Source organism: Taudactylus pleione, unplaced genomic scaffold (genome assembly GCF_031769625.1).
Source record: "Taudactylus pleione unplaced genomic scaffold, aTauple2 ptg000012l, whole genome shotgun sequence".
In the NCBI taxonomy this organism is placed as follows: Eukaryota; Metazoa; Chordata; class Amphibia; order Anura; family Myobatrachidae; genus Taudactylus; species Taudactylus pleione.
In genome coordinates, this window is record NW_028284415.1 from 19,867,651 (window position 1) to 19,880,000 (window position 12,350).

At 42.0% G+C, this 12,350-nt stretch overlaps 1 non-coding gene across 1 annotated transcript; it reads right to left on the reverse strand.

Moving 5' to 3' along the window:
* Window positions 1–9,168: 9,168 nt before the first annotated feature.
* Window positions 9,169–9,275, reverse strand: LOC148542516 (U6 spliceosomal RNA). The gene has a single exon (XR_015877873.1). It is a non-coding gene; the product is annotated as a U6 spliceosomal RNA (small nuclear RNA).
* Window positions 9,276–12,350: the final 3,075 nt, after the last annotated feature.

Genomic DNA, 12,350 nt, shown 5'->3' on the forward strand with positions numbered 1-12,350 from the left:
CAGGAGCTTTTGTCAGACTATCCTTAAGATTAAGAAAAGCCTGTTTTGATTCCTCAGTGTGTATGACGCGATCGGGCTTTGAGGAAGAGACTAGTTCCTGTAAAGGCAAGGCCAAAATAGAAAAACCTGGGATCCACATTCGGCAATATCCACACATTCCCAAGAAGGTACGAATTTGCTGTTGATTCTGCGGCAGTGTCATGTTTTGTATGGCCTGGATTCTATCATTTGTGAGATGTCGTAACCCCTGGGTTAGGCAGTGTCCCAAATATTTTACTCTGGGCTGGCACGGCTGTAACTTGTCCTTAGCCACTTTGTGTCCTGTATGCGAGAGATGAAGTAACAAAAGTTTAGTATCATTCACACATGACATAAAAGAGTCAGAACATAGCAATAAATCGTCCACATATTGAATTAGAACTGATCCATTGGCAGGTTGAAAAGCTTGTAAACAGTCATGCAATGCCTGGGAGAAAATACTGGGGTTGTCTATGAAACCTTGGGGCAATCGTGTCCATGTATATTGCACACCTCTGTATGTGAATGCGAATAGATACTGACAGTCAGGGTGGAGAGGCACAGAGAAGAAAGCAGAACAGAGGTCAATGACAGTGAAATGGGTTGCATTTGGTGGGATCTGCATCAGGATGACAGCTGGATTTGGCACTACAGGGAATTGGCTCTCTACTACCTTATTAACACCTCTAAGGTCTTGCACCAGCCTATAACCCCTCCCACCACTCTTCACTGGAAAGATGGGACTGTTGGCTACACTAGCTGTACGAACTAAAATTCCCTGTTGCAATAATCGCTCAATTATTGGAAACACCCCTAGTTCTACTTCCTGTTTTAGTGGGTACTGGGGAATTTTTGGAGCTTGCCTACTGCCTTTTAAGTTTACCATTACTGGGCTTACGTTTGCCATTAATCCAGTGTCCTGTCCATCTTTTGTCCAAAGGGAATCTGAAATTTGGGACAACATTTCATCTACTTGTGATGGATTTTCTTTTAAAACGGTAGAGTGATACATTATCCTTTGAGGAGTGTCTAACATATCCCACACCTCGTATACCATTCTCTCTGGGAAATATACACCATCAGGGGTGCAATATATGACACATCCCATTTTACATAACAAGTCTCTGCCCAGCAGGTTAGTAGGAGCCGCGGCAGCCAGGAGAAAAGAATGTCTGGTATGCAATGGCCCAATACTAACCTCTGCAGACTTTGTTAAAGGATAACGTTCCACTTTACCTGTCACACCCATTGTTGGTATTGTCTCGTTGGTCACCTGTAAATTAACGGGAGATTTCATAACTGACTTGGTCGCCACTGTGTCTACAAGAAAAGGATCTTCAGTACAAGCTACATCAACCATCAAGACCGGTTCTTCCCTAGTACTTCCTGTTAACCTGACTATCTGTAGACTACAGGTATGACCTGATCCCTAGCGTTGGCTACCATTCTCCAATAAAGCATTTACGTCTACAATTGGAGCTGGTGCTTGCTGAACATTTGCTGGCCTCTGTGCATATCCCTTATGGGGATATCTAGGTTTGCCCTGATGTGGGGTGCATACTCTTTTTACTGTGCAGTTTCTACTTAAGTGTCCTGTTTGTTTGCAATTAAAACATGTCCGTGATTCAGGTGAAAGCATGTGTTGTTGTGAAGTTTGAGCAGAGGGTAAAGGTGGTGGATATGGGTAAGGATAGGGAGGGTAAGGATATTGTGGGGGATAAGAAGTAGGTTGATATCCTGGGACCTGTATTTGCATTGGGTTAATGGGATAGAGTTGTGTTTGTTGTTGAGTGGGGTTAGTGAGAGCAACTTGTTCTGACATGAGTGTGTGTGCAAGTGCAAGCGTGTCTGTTGGCTGTGATGTTACCGTCATTCCCTCCAGAGCTTGTATACTGACAGCCATTAATTTTCCGCTCTGGGTCTCCCTCTTTTTTGAGATGTTTTTGTCATGTTCTATGGCAGACTATATGAGGTTATTTATTTATTTATTTATTAACAGTTTCTTATATAGCGCAGCATATTCCGTTGCGCTCTATTGTAAGTCCCCTCCAGCCAGGCTGTGAGGTCTGAACCCGAGTTTTTAAATTCTCTTTTAAACCGTCCATCAATATCGTGACTATCATTCCCCTGTGGTGAATGCTATCTTTAATATCTTCTATCCCAGTGTACTGGGCGATAGCCTGCAGAGCCCTGTCGCTATAGTCTTCTGCAGTTTCACTCTCCTTTTGTTTGATTGTGAAGATCTTGTTCCAGTTAACTACTACTGGAAAATATACACCCAATTGAGTCACAATGCGGGAAATGTTACCTTGGTTTACTTGGTCTGTTAAGGAAACGTCGCCATCCAATACACAATCCGTAATAAATTTTGTCACGTCGGTATTGCGCGATAGACAGGCCCTTAACACCACATGCCAATCTTTATTAGTGGGCTCATGAGAACTACCCAAATTTCTCAAAAATCTTTGACATTTGGCTAATTCCTTTTTTGGATGAGGGAAATCATTTATGATGGAATTTAGTTCTGCCCTTGTCCATGGACAATGCATTACTACTTCCCTCGTGGGCACTACACCGTTTGCATCCGCATTTCCATTCGGAACAATTATTGTCCGAATGGGATGCAGACCGGCAGCGTTGCTACCTCTGACCTGGTTACCTGGCTGGGGGTTTAATCTGCTGCTGCTACGTATGGTATTAACAACTTCCTCAATGTGTGCAGAGTGTATTAACACTTCCCTTGCTGTTACCGATGGAGATGGCGGCACCACCCGTGATTGTGGTGATGCAGCATCTATCATTTGCACAGCATGGGAAATGGCAGACATTACAATAGGCTCATCATCTACATCATAAACATTTTCTTTATGGTTACTTAAGAGGGGGTACAAATTACGTGTTACATTTTTATGGGTATTTTTGGTAACTGTACTTGCACCTCCATCCACATAAGGTGGGGGAGGTGAGCGTGAACTGCTGGCAATACTCTCCATGACGCTACCTTGCCGCATGTGCGCGACAATTTGCGGCTCGCCCGTATTGCAACTCAGCGTCGCGGACGTATTTTCTGGCAATGCGCTCTCAACGCTAGTTTGCGTCATTTGCACATTCTTAAGCCAAGCATCCCCTTCATGCTGCCATAGTTTTAAACATTCAAAATACTTAATCTTTTTCTCTCGGGATCGCACCATACTGATGTGATCCTGGACATTGTCTAACACACTTTTGTCAAAACTACCAATTCTGGGAAACGGTCTAACACTCTTCCTCGTCATATTAAACCATAAATCACAATACCTTATTGCATAAGTACCGTACTTAGTATGCATAATACGACGGGCTGATCCAATCGGAGCCTCCATTAGCAGCACATCATTGCCTAACATCTCTACTGTTTGCGTGGCTCCCATTCTGAGACAACTCCTATGCTTTTCAATAAAAATTGAAACTGGTGAAAGACAATCAAGATACTTTCACTTACCTGTGGACGATTTAAGTCGGCGGCGTCCACACACCTGGATAAGATTTAGTAAGGCAACTTCCACACCTGGATAAGATTTGAAACAGGCAACTTCCACACCCGGATAAGCTTTAGTAAGGTAACTTCCAGACCTATGAGAGTTTATATGTCGGCCACTCTCACGCACCTCTATACAACAAAGACAACATGTACACCTGCTACTGTGTATAGAACGGTAAAGCTGCTTACCGAGCGGCTAGGCTAACCCTTGCACCTAGCCCTTAAGGATCATACGATACCCTTAACTTTGTTCAACAAGTATTCACTGTTACACACTTTTTTCCTGCGCAGAAAAATACACGTTTAACCCAGATATTGGTAATAGAAAAAAATGTAAACCTCAATGGCTTTGTTCAAACACGTGGCAGCAGAACCGGAAGTGCGTATACGCTATTGTGCGACCAGCCGCATACACAATTATGCGACTACCACACAACCGTATAATGACTTTTTAACTGCGTACGCAAAAATGCATTTTAGCCGCATACGCAATACTGCGGCACCCCTCTAAACGCAAGGTTCTATCAACAGAGGAAAACAAACTTTTTCCTCTCTTGTCCCTGAATTCTAGTCAGCTTCCTTAGTTCATACGAAGACGGATAGCGATCTTTCAGCACAAAGTGGTTGCAGGCAAACCCTGCATGTGGCCACTCCACCCTTTGCTGAAATATCGATGACCGTATGTACCGTGTGAGCAGGTAAGTTACTTCTTTATGAGCCCCCACCTAACGAAACTGGATCAGAACCTTTATATACCCCTGCCTATACCTTCTAAAATCCTTCCTATAAACCTCTAAGAATAACGCTAATTTGCGTACGCAGTCTGACCGCAAATAAAGACAGGGGTGGAATCTGTGGTTCCAACGCACAAGTATTATTCAGGTAAAAGTACAGTCAGTTACACGCAATTGATAAATACACAATTTAGGCGTAAAAGGAAATTATACAGACCCCAAGTACAGTATACATACGCTGCGCCTCCGGACCCAGAGATAGACCTCAGACTAGAGACCCTCAGTACATACAGCATTCAGCATGGACTAACTAACCAGTATTCGGGCACATGTATTTATCCCCCCCAGACTAAAACAGGACAAAGGGGAAATTTCCTGCTGATGTCATTGGTTCCCAGAGAGAAACATATGTTACCGCACATTTAACAGGCTGGTTCAAATAGACTCCCCCTGCCTCTAACAGCAGGGGAATCTTTCTAATAACGCCTCCTGTAACATTCCAACAGCTAAACATTTTGTTGCTTGTAAGTTCTGCGATCCGTAACTTGAGTTTGCATGATGCGATCTCTCCACCGATAACACCGGGATGCTGTAAAAAATGTACGCATCAGAACAAGACCAAACACACCTTGCTTATCATGTATAATACCTTAGTTATCAAAAACCTTTATTTCTCAGCATTTAAACTAACTAAACCAACTTGAATCATACATTTGATGCGTATTGAACCTTATGAGTGAATATGAAATGTGTGGGTGTTCAGGGTTTGGTATAAGGATGCTAGTTAACTTGGGACAGATGCGTGCGCATAAAGCTACTTTTTCAGCGGTTTCATATAAAGTCTTATGCATTCGCTAATATGCGACTAGTTAATAGCGCTCTTGTGAGTATTATTGTGTGTATGAGAAATGATGAAAGAAGCGATCGCATTGTGCTAATATAAATATCGCCACATGTACTATATCGTGAGTTCACCTAAAATGGCGCTTAGGCGGCCATTTGCAAAATGGTGTTTTGCGATCGCATTTCTAAAATGGAGTCTTGCGGCCATTCGCAAGATGGCGTCGCTGCGATTAAATTTTAAACTGAACTTGTCTCAGCCAATTATTTAGCTTCGACAATTGTGAATGCCCATCTAACATGAAAAGGTTACATAGAGCGAAGGGCCCTAGATTGCACACCCTAAGCACAATGTGAAGTGGTGGTAATTGCTGAGACTTGTAGTGCTGAAAACTAAAAAAAAAGAGAGATGCAAGTGCATACTCTAACTATGCTGAACCTAATAATAATACTGCTAAATTGCATCCAAGAGGTTCTTAGCATAATAAGGTCCATAATTATGGGCCTGCCCACCACGTCCTCCCACCTTGATTAGCACCCCTCTCACTTGTTCCTGGGTGTTTTTAATTAGCAAGGAGTCCTTGCACTCCAAGACTGCACATCTTATGAGGCACACTGTGGGTAAGACCTATTATACATATGCTGTGTGTCAGTTTTGGGACTGGTATTGGGTGCAATTTAGCAGTATTATTATTAGGTTCAGCATAGTTAGAGTGTGCACTTGCATCTGTCTTTTTTTTTTGCTTGCAACACGAAAAGGTTACCCCATTCAACTATCTCTCTCTCTCTCTCTCTCTGTCTGTCTGTCTGTCTGTCTGTCTGTCTGTCTGTCTGTCTGTCTGTCTGTCTATCTATCTATCTATCTATCTATCTATCAATATTGGCTCTCCATAGTCCTATGATTCTGTGGTAATAAAATGAGTGGATAAGGCTGGATTCATGGAACCCCTGCTATCCTGCTATCCTGTGTCCTGGCCAGTTTGCCCATCAGCCTCTATTTTAGGGTTGCACATCGGACATCGATCTATACCAAACATTGCTTGAAGTTCAATAAGTTATGATTTTCGAATGGATGAAGGGAGTCCGCTATATTGTCTCTATTAATGGTTTTGCTCATAGTTGATGCCAATGTTATTTATTTCCCTGGCTCACATATTGACCAAAAGCTGGCTAATAGTAAGATATTAAGCCCTAATCATAAGTGCCTTCCAGACTACTGAGCTTCCCACATTACTGCTTATGTAAAGCTGAGTTCTGCTGGCAGCGATACTGGAGGAGGAGAAGGAGGAAGAAGAGAGAGTTCTGCCTGTGTGAGACAAGTGCAGAATATGGCTGTATAGTGTGACAGCTGACCCCCAAAAGCAGCCCAGTGACTTACAGTCCGATTCAATGAACTAATGGGGATCTGGGGACTGAGCACTGGGAATCCTAACCATCTTCAAACCATCCCTTCCCCTCAGAGCATTCTGCCCCTTTCCCACTCACCACCACTCCTCATCTTCTTCCACCTAGATAGAATGAAGAAGAGGGCCTAATTATCACCTGCCATCAGTGGGTAAGTGTTAGGGATGGTCATCAACTATTGCCGGTAAACAATAATTGATGGTTTGTCATTGATGATCAATGGTTTTGCCATAAATGGTGGAGATCTGATGATTCTCTGCATCAATGGTAGACAGGACACCAATTATTTTTTTTTTACCTGACAGAGGGTGGCACCAAGCTTAGACCTGCCCTGTGTCACTAAGTCCCACCCTGAATGGCTTCATTAAATCTACCCCCTTCCCCACGGACCTGATTGGTCCACAGCCTGCTGTGCTCTCCAGCCAGGATAGCCATCTATGGGTGCAAACCATCAATGGTTCCATGTCATCCATGTTCATCACTGGTGGCACCATCGATGATGACCATCTATTGTCCCTCACGGGCAGTGAGGAGTGGTCACTCCACTGTGCCTGAGCCCACCTGTACTGATATATCCAGCAGCCAACTATCTCATAAAATATAAATAAATAAGTTTTAGATTTTAAAAGGAATCAAACAATTTCCTCCTTCCTTTCATTTATCTTTCACCCAAACCAGTTTGTCCAAAAAAACTGTCTGATTTACACCTTCTAATACTGGGTACACACTGGCCAATATATCGACTGCTCACTTCAATGGCCAATATATCGTGGCCCATACACTTGCTGCAGAGGCCACCGGTGACTGACATCACAACTGGGCAGGCACATGTAAAGGCTCAAACCAGTTGTGACGTCAGGCATGACACATCAAGCCAACGATTGGTAAGTGTGTATGCACTTACCAATCATCAGATAGGACGGCGGATCGGTCGGATGGCTGATTCATAGTCCTAGTGTGTACCCATCTTTAGAGAACTTTCACAACAGAGGAATACCCCCAGGAGTGCATTTCAAAGATAGTGCTTTACACAAAGGCTTGGTGAGTCAACACCAAACCCCCACTGCTAGACTAGGGCAAATAGCATGTCACTTCCTATGTCAAGATGGCAATTCCTTATACAATAAAATATTCCTGAAACACATTCCTATAAGTGCTTAGTCTATACATGTAAAGATGAATTTCCACAACTACACACAGTGCATTAAATATAACATGTTACAACACATTATTACATATACATTGACAGCACATGGCGCCTAGCCAGGGGCCTATTTATAATGGGGGCAGGATGCACATGGGCCCCTGGGACCAGGGGGGGCCCGCACCGCACACCCTGCACCCATATTATATTTACCTCTCCGGAGCCCCACGTCGGCGCTGCTGTCTGCACTGTAAAAACGGCTGGAAAATGGCCGCCGTGGCCATTTTTCCATCGTTTGCACATGCGCAGTACAGGGAAAATGGCCGTTTTCCCGGTGACCTGCGCATGCGCTATAGACTCTGGGCACACTCTATTGCGCTTAGTGCGCTGCCGGCCGCCGGACGGAGAGGATGGGGCCCATAACGGTGCCGATAGTTCATATAAAAATGGCACTGCAGTACAAGGGATTAACCCTCTCAGTGCTGTGTCCGCCATATTGACCATGTGGGCTGGGTCTCTGCCACACCAATAATTAATAGATGAGCACTTCAGCGAGAGCCTGATATAGCAGCTACATAGTAACTTTTCCATAGCAATGTGGTAACAGTCAATAATAACAATAATAACAATAATAAAATAAACACACTCAGACACATCTTAAAAGTATGTTCTTCCAATGGCCCATTATATAGATTGTGCCATTTCCATGCCCCACTGTATAAATAATGCCCTTCATATACCCCATTATATAAATAATCAGAGCCGTAACTAAACTTTTTGGTGCCCTGTGCCAGAGAGAGCATTGGCAACCCCCCCCCCACACACATTTTTTAAATAGGGACATAAGATAGACCACCTTAAAAAGGCCCGTGGCCTCATGCGGAAGGGCCAGGGAAGATATAGGGGAGTCCAGGAGCTGCTGGGGATAAAATAAGAGGAAGCTACAAGTGAGAATGATAATAAAAAGTAAGCTTGACAGGCCCAAATAGCACCCCCTGCCCTGCGGTGCCCTGTGCCATGGCACTGGTCGCACTACCCTATTTACGGCCCTGTAAATAATGTTCTTCCCATATCCCATTATATAATGCCCTTCCCATGCACCATTATATAAATAATACCCTTCCCATGCTTCATCATATAAATAATGTCCTTCCAATACTGCATTATACAAATAATGCTCTTCTGAGGCCCCATTATATTTTACTACACATCCTGATCTCTCACCATTGCATCCAAACCGTAACCGCATATAGATGTATGTATAGATGTACCATTCGATTTGAGTATTTCTCTGTATCAGACCTCTGTGTTCTGCCATTTTTACCTTAAAATAAAGAGATTGGAATTGGATAGCAAATAAAATTCACAATGCGAGTTTTCCATAAGTACAGCTTGCAGGACCAAACTTGCACCTAATTGGATTGACCCTAATAAGTTGACTATAATAATAATACAATAAAAATACCCGTAAGTCTTTAACAGAATAATGGGAAAATGATTGATAGAACAAAAATATGGAACGCTTCACGAATTTGCGTGTCATCCTTGCGCAGGGGCCATGCTAATCTTCTCTGTATCGTTCCAATTTTAGTATATGTGCTGCCGAAGCGAGCACGCACATCAAGCTGAACCAAATGTTATATATAGTCCTATATAATTGTTTCTTTCAACTTATGGCAAGTTCTTTTAGAAAAGCAATACTTTAAGTCTGTATAGAAAATGTATTTATAATGCACTAACAAGCTTATTGTTTAATGCCAGAGTGCTGCAATATGTATTTGCAAGCTACATTGTGCAAAAGCTGTATATGCAAATATTTTGGTGAGCTGCAGAGGATTATGGGAGCAGCTCTTTGTATGCACACTCCCCAGGGGCGTAACTAGGTATTTGTAGGCCCCATAGCAAAAGTTTGTTAAGGTCCCTACAGTATGTACCACCCAATGGTGAAAAATTTATATAACACTAGATGGAATCCCCTCAGCTCTAGACCCCATAGCAGCTGCTCCCCTTGTACCTCTGGTAGTTATGCCCATGGACATGGCCATATGTAGCTCACTTATTCCAGTCTCCAGTCATAAAACAATAAATAAGGGATGGGGAATATCGGGAAAATAAATCTTTATTATTGGTGCACACAGTTAGTGTATCAAATATTATGTTAAAATTTAACTTTTATTATAATACCAAATAAAATCATGGTCCAAACTTCAAAACTCATAAAACAAATGAGAAGCAAGCGAAATAAAACAAACAAGAATAGAGTGTGCAAGAAAAATAAATATGTGTTATAAAACAATTGTTTTGCTGGTGCTTGTTGTTCTTTATTCTTCATATATTAGTTCATGCCACATGTTTCATACTCATACACAATTGTTGCATATAGAGACTATGGTCCATATTTATTTTGAGGTGAAAAGTCCAGAAAAGTGTCGCGCGCGCCCGCTATTCCCCGTATTCAATTTCAATGTAGGCGAAAACGGGAACCGGCGAAACTTGGATCGGCGAAAAAAAATGGGAATTTTCGGGAAATCATCCTAGTACCCCCCTAAAGATGTCCAGATATGGCGGTTCACTATGGATTCCCCCATTTTTGCCTGCTGAAGGAAGTCGGGTTTTTAAATAGCCGCGGCAGGTGTATAAATGCGGCTATGAAGAAGTGGTGAAGAATAGCACTTAGTTTATTTTTTGGGTAAAATTACTATGGTCATCAAATTTGGGGTACATGAAAATGGGTGCAAGCATATTTTTAAGTCCCTTAAATGATTTTTAAAAATTCTTCAAAAATGCACCTGCCGCTACTCCCCGCAATGAAGAAAACACCTGCCGCATACTTCCGAACCCCTCTGGAATCTATTTGGGTACTTTAGGATGTGTTATTTTTTACCCCAAAATGTTAATAAAAAAATTAGGGTGTCCCGATTTTTTTTAAAACTTTTTTTTACACAGATCATTTTTGGGGACCATTCCCAGTGGTGCAGGCTATTTTTTTAAAGCCTGCACCCCCAAACCCCAATTCTGTACTTTTTTTCGCCTGCTAAAGGCAAGCGAAAAATGATCCCCGTTTTTTTACATTGACTTTTCACACTAGCGAAAAGTCAATGTAATTGATTACGGGGAAAAAGACAATAGACGAACATGACGTCATCGGCGATAATTTATCGCTGATAACGGCTTTTTGCCTCAAATTAAATATGACCCTATATGTCCTACAGGGGTTCTATATGGTTGTTCTAAGAATATAAAGATTAGTTGTTTATGATCCCAGAATATGATAATCCTCCACACTAATACAGTACTTTAACTGTATAAATTCTCTTGTAGGAGAAGAGTAGATTGATCTCTAATGTCTCCTATGTGCTCCTATTAGGAGTTACTATTCATCATAATTGTTTCAATAGTACTGTAAGATAGTTACAATGAAGTCATAATGTATCATAGTAACATGCATTGTGTCACCAATTTCACACGCTAGAGTGGGAATTTACCCTGTAGAGAATCCTAATTATATATTAATTACCATCTACAATAAATATTGATGATAAAACAGCACTCTAGCCGGTATCATTATTAAAAGGTATTAGATCATCTGGCTTTGTAGATTATCTAAGAAGCAGGCTGATACTTCAGTGACTACAAATTATTACAGTGTGAATTGTGTAACACAATGCATGTTACTGTGGGGCAGATGTACTAAGCCTCAGAGAGAGATAAAGTACTAACCAATCAGCTCCTAATTGTTATTTTTCAAACACATCCTGTAAAGTGACAGTAGCTAATTGGTTGGAGCTTTATTTCTCTCCAAGGCTTAGTACATCTCCCCCTTAGTGTGGATTGCAATAGTTTCACCATTCAATGGCACGTTATTGGAACTGTAGCAGCTTTGCTCTGTGTCTGTTGTTAACTTGGCTGTGTTTGCTTCCAATGCCACTACTAGGAAGCCAAAACTTAGACGTCAAGTTTTGCAGCATCACTGTTGTGATCTCTTTATCATCTACTTAGACTGCTATAGATATTTTTTTCTGAGATATAGACATCATTATGTCAATTTAGTCACTCATACTGCTGCTTTCACATAGCTTGGCATGAAACAATACCAGTCTTAGACTAAATCTTCTCATTAGACCCTCATTCTCACATGCCTTCCTGTGCTGTCCACATCTTCTGTTGACATTTTCCCATATATGATAGAGTACACATGTTGTTGTTCAACACTCAAACCAATCTTACCCATGGTTCTCTCTACATCATCTTGTTTTGGACTGTTACGGAGATCAATTGTAACTTTCCACAACTTTTCATGCATTAGTTGCATTTCCATAGCATACTTCCATGTGGTGTAATTCTCTGCAACATTTAGTTTGATAAACCCCAGTATGGGTGCAACTCCTGTGTGCATACTTCTTACTGACATGATTATGCAGCTTCTGTGCTTTAGTTCGCTCTATTGGTGACACATTTCACTGGAAACACTCTGTGCTGTCTTCACTCTGTGTTTGCAGGTATCTAATGGCGTCTGTGTGCTGCTGTTTGGGGCCTGTGTGACTGGCGCTTGTGTGCCTGGGCTCATAACTTGTTGAAATATGTGTGTACTATTGGTGGTGGTATGGCAGAGTACTTGTGCACACAGCGGATGCCCTGAATCAGTAAACAACCTAGGACTTAACCAGTGTGGTGTTTTTTCAGCAGTAAT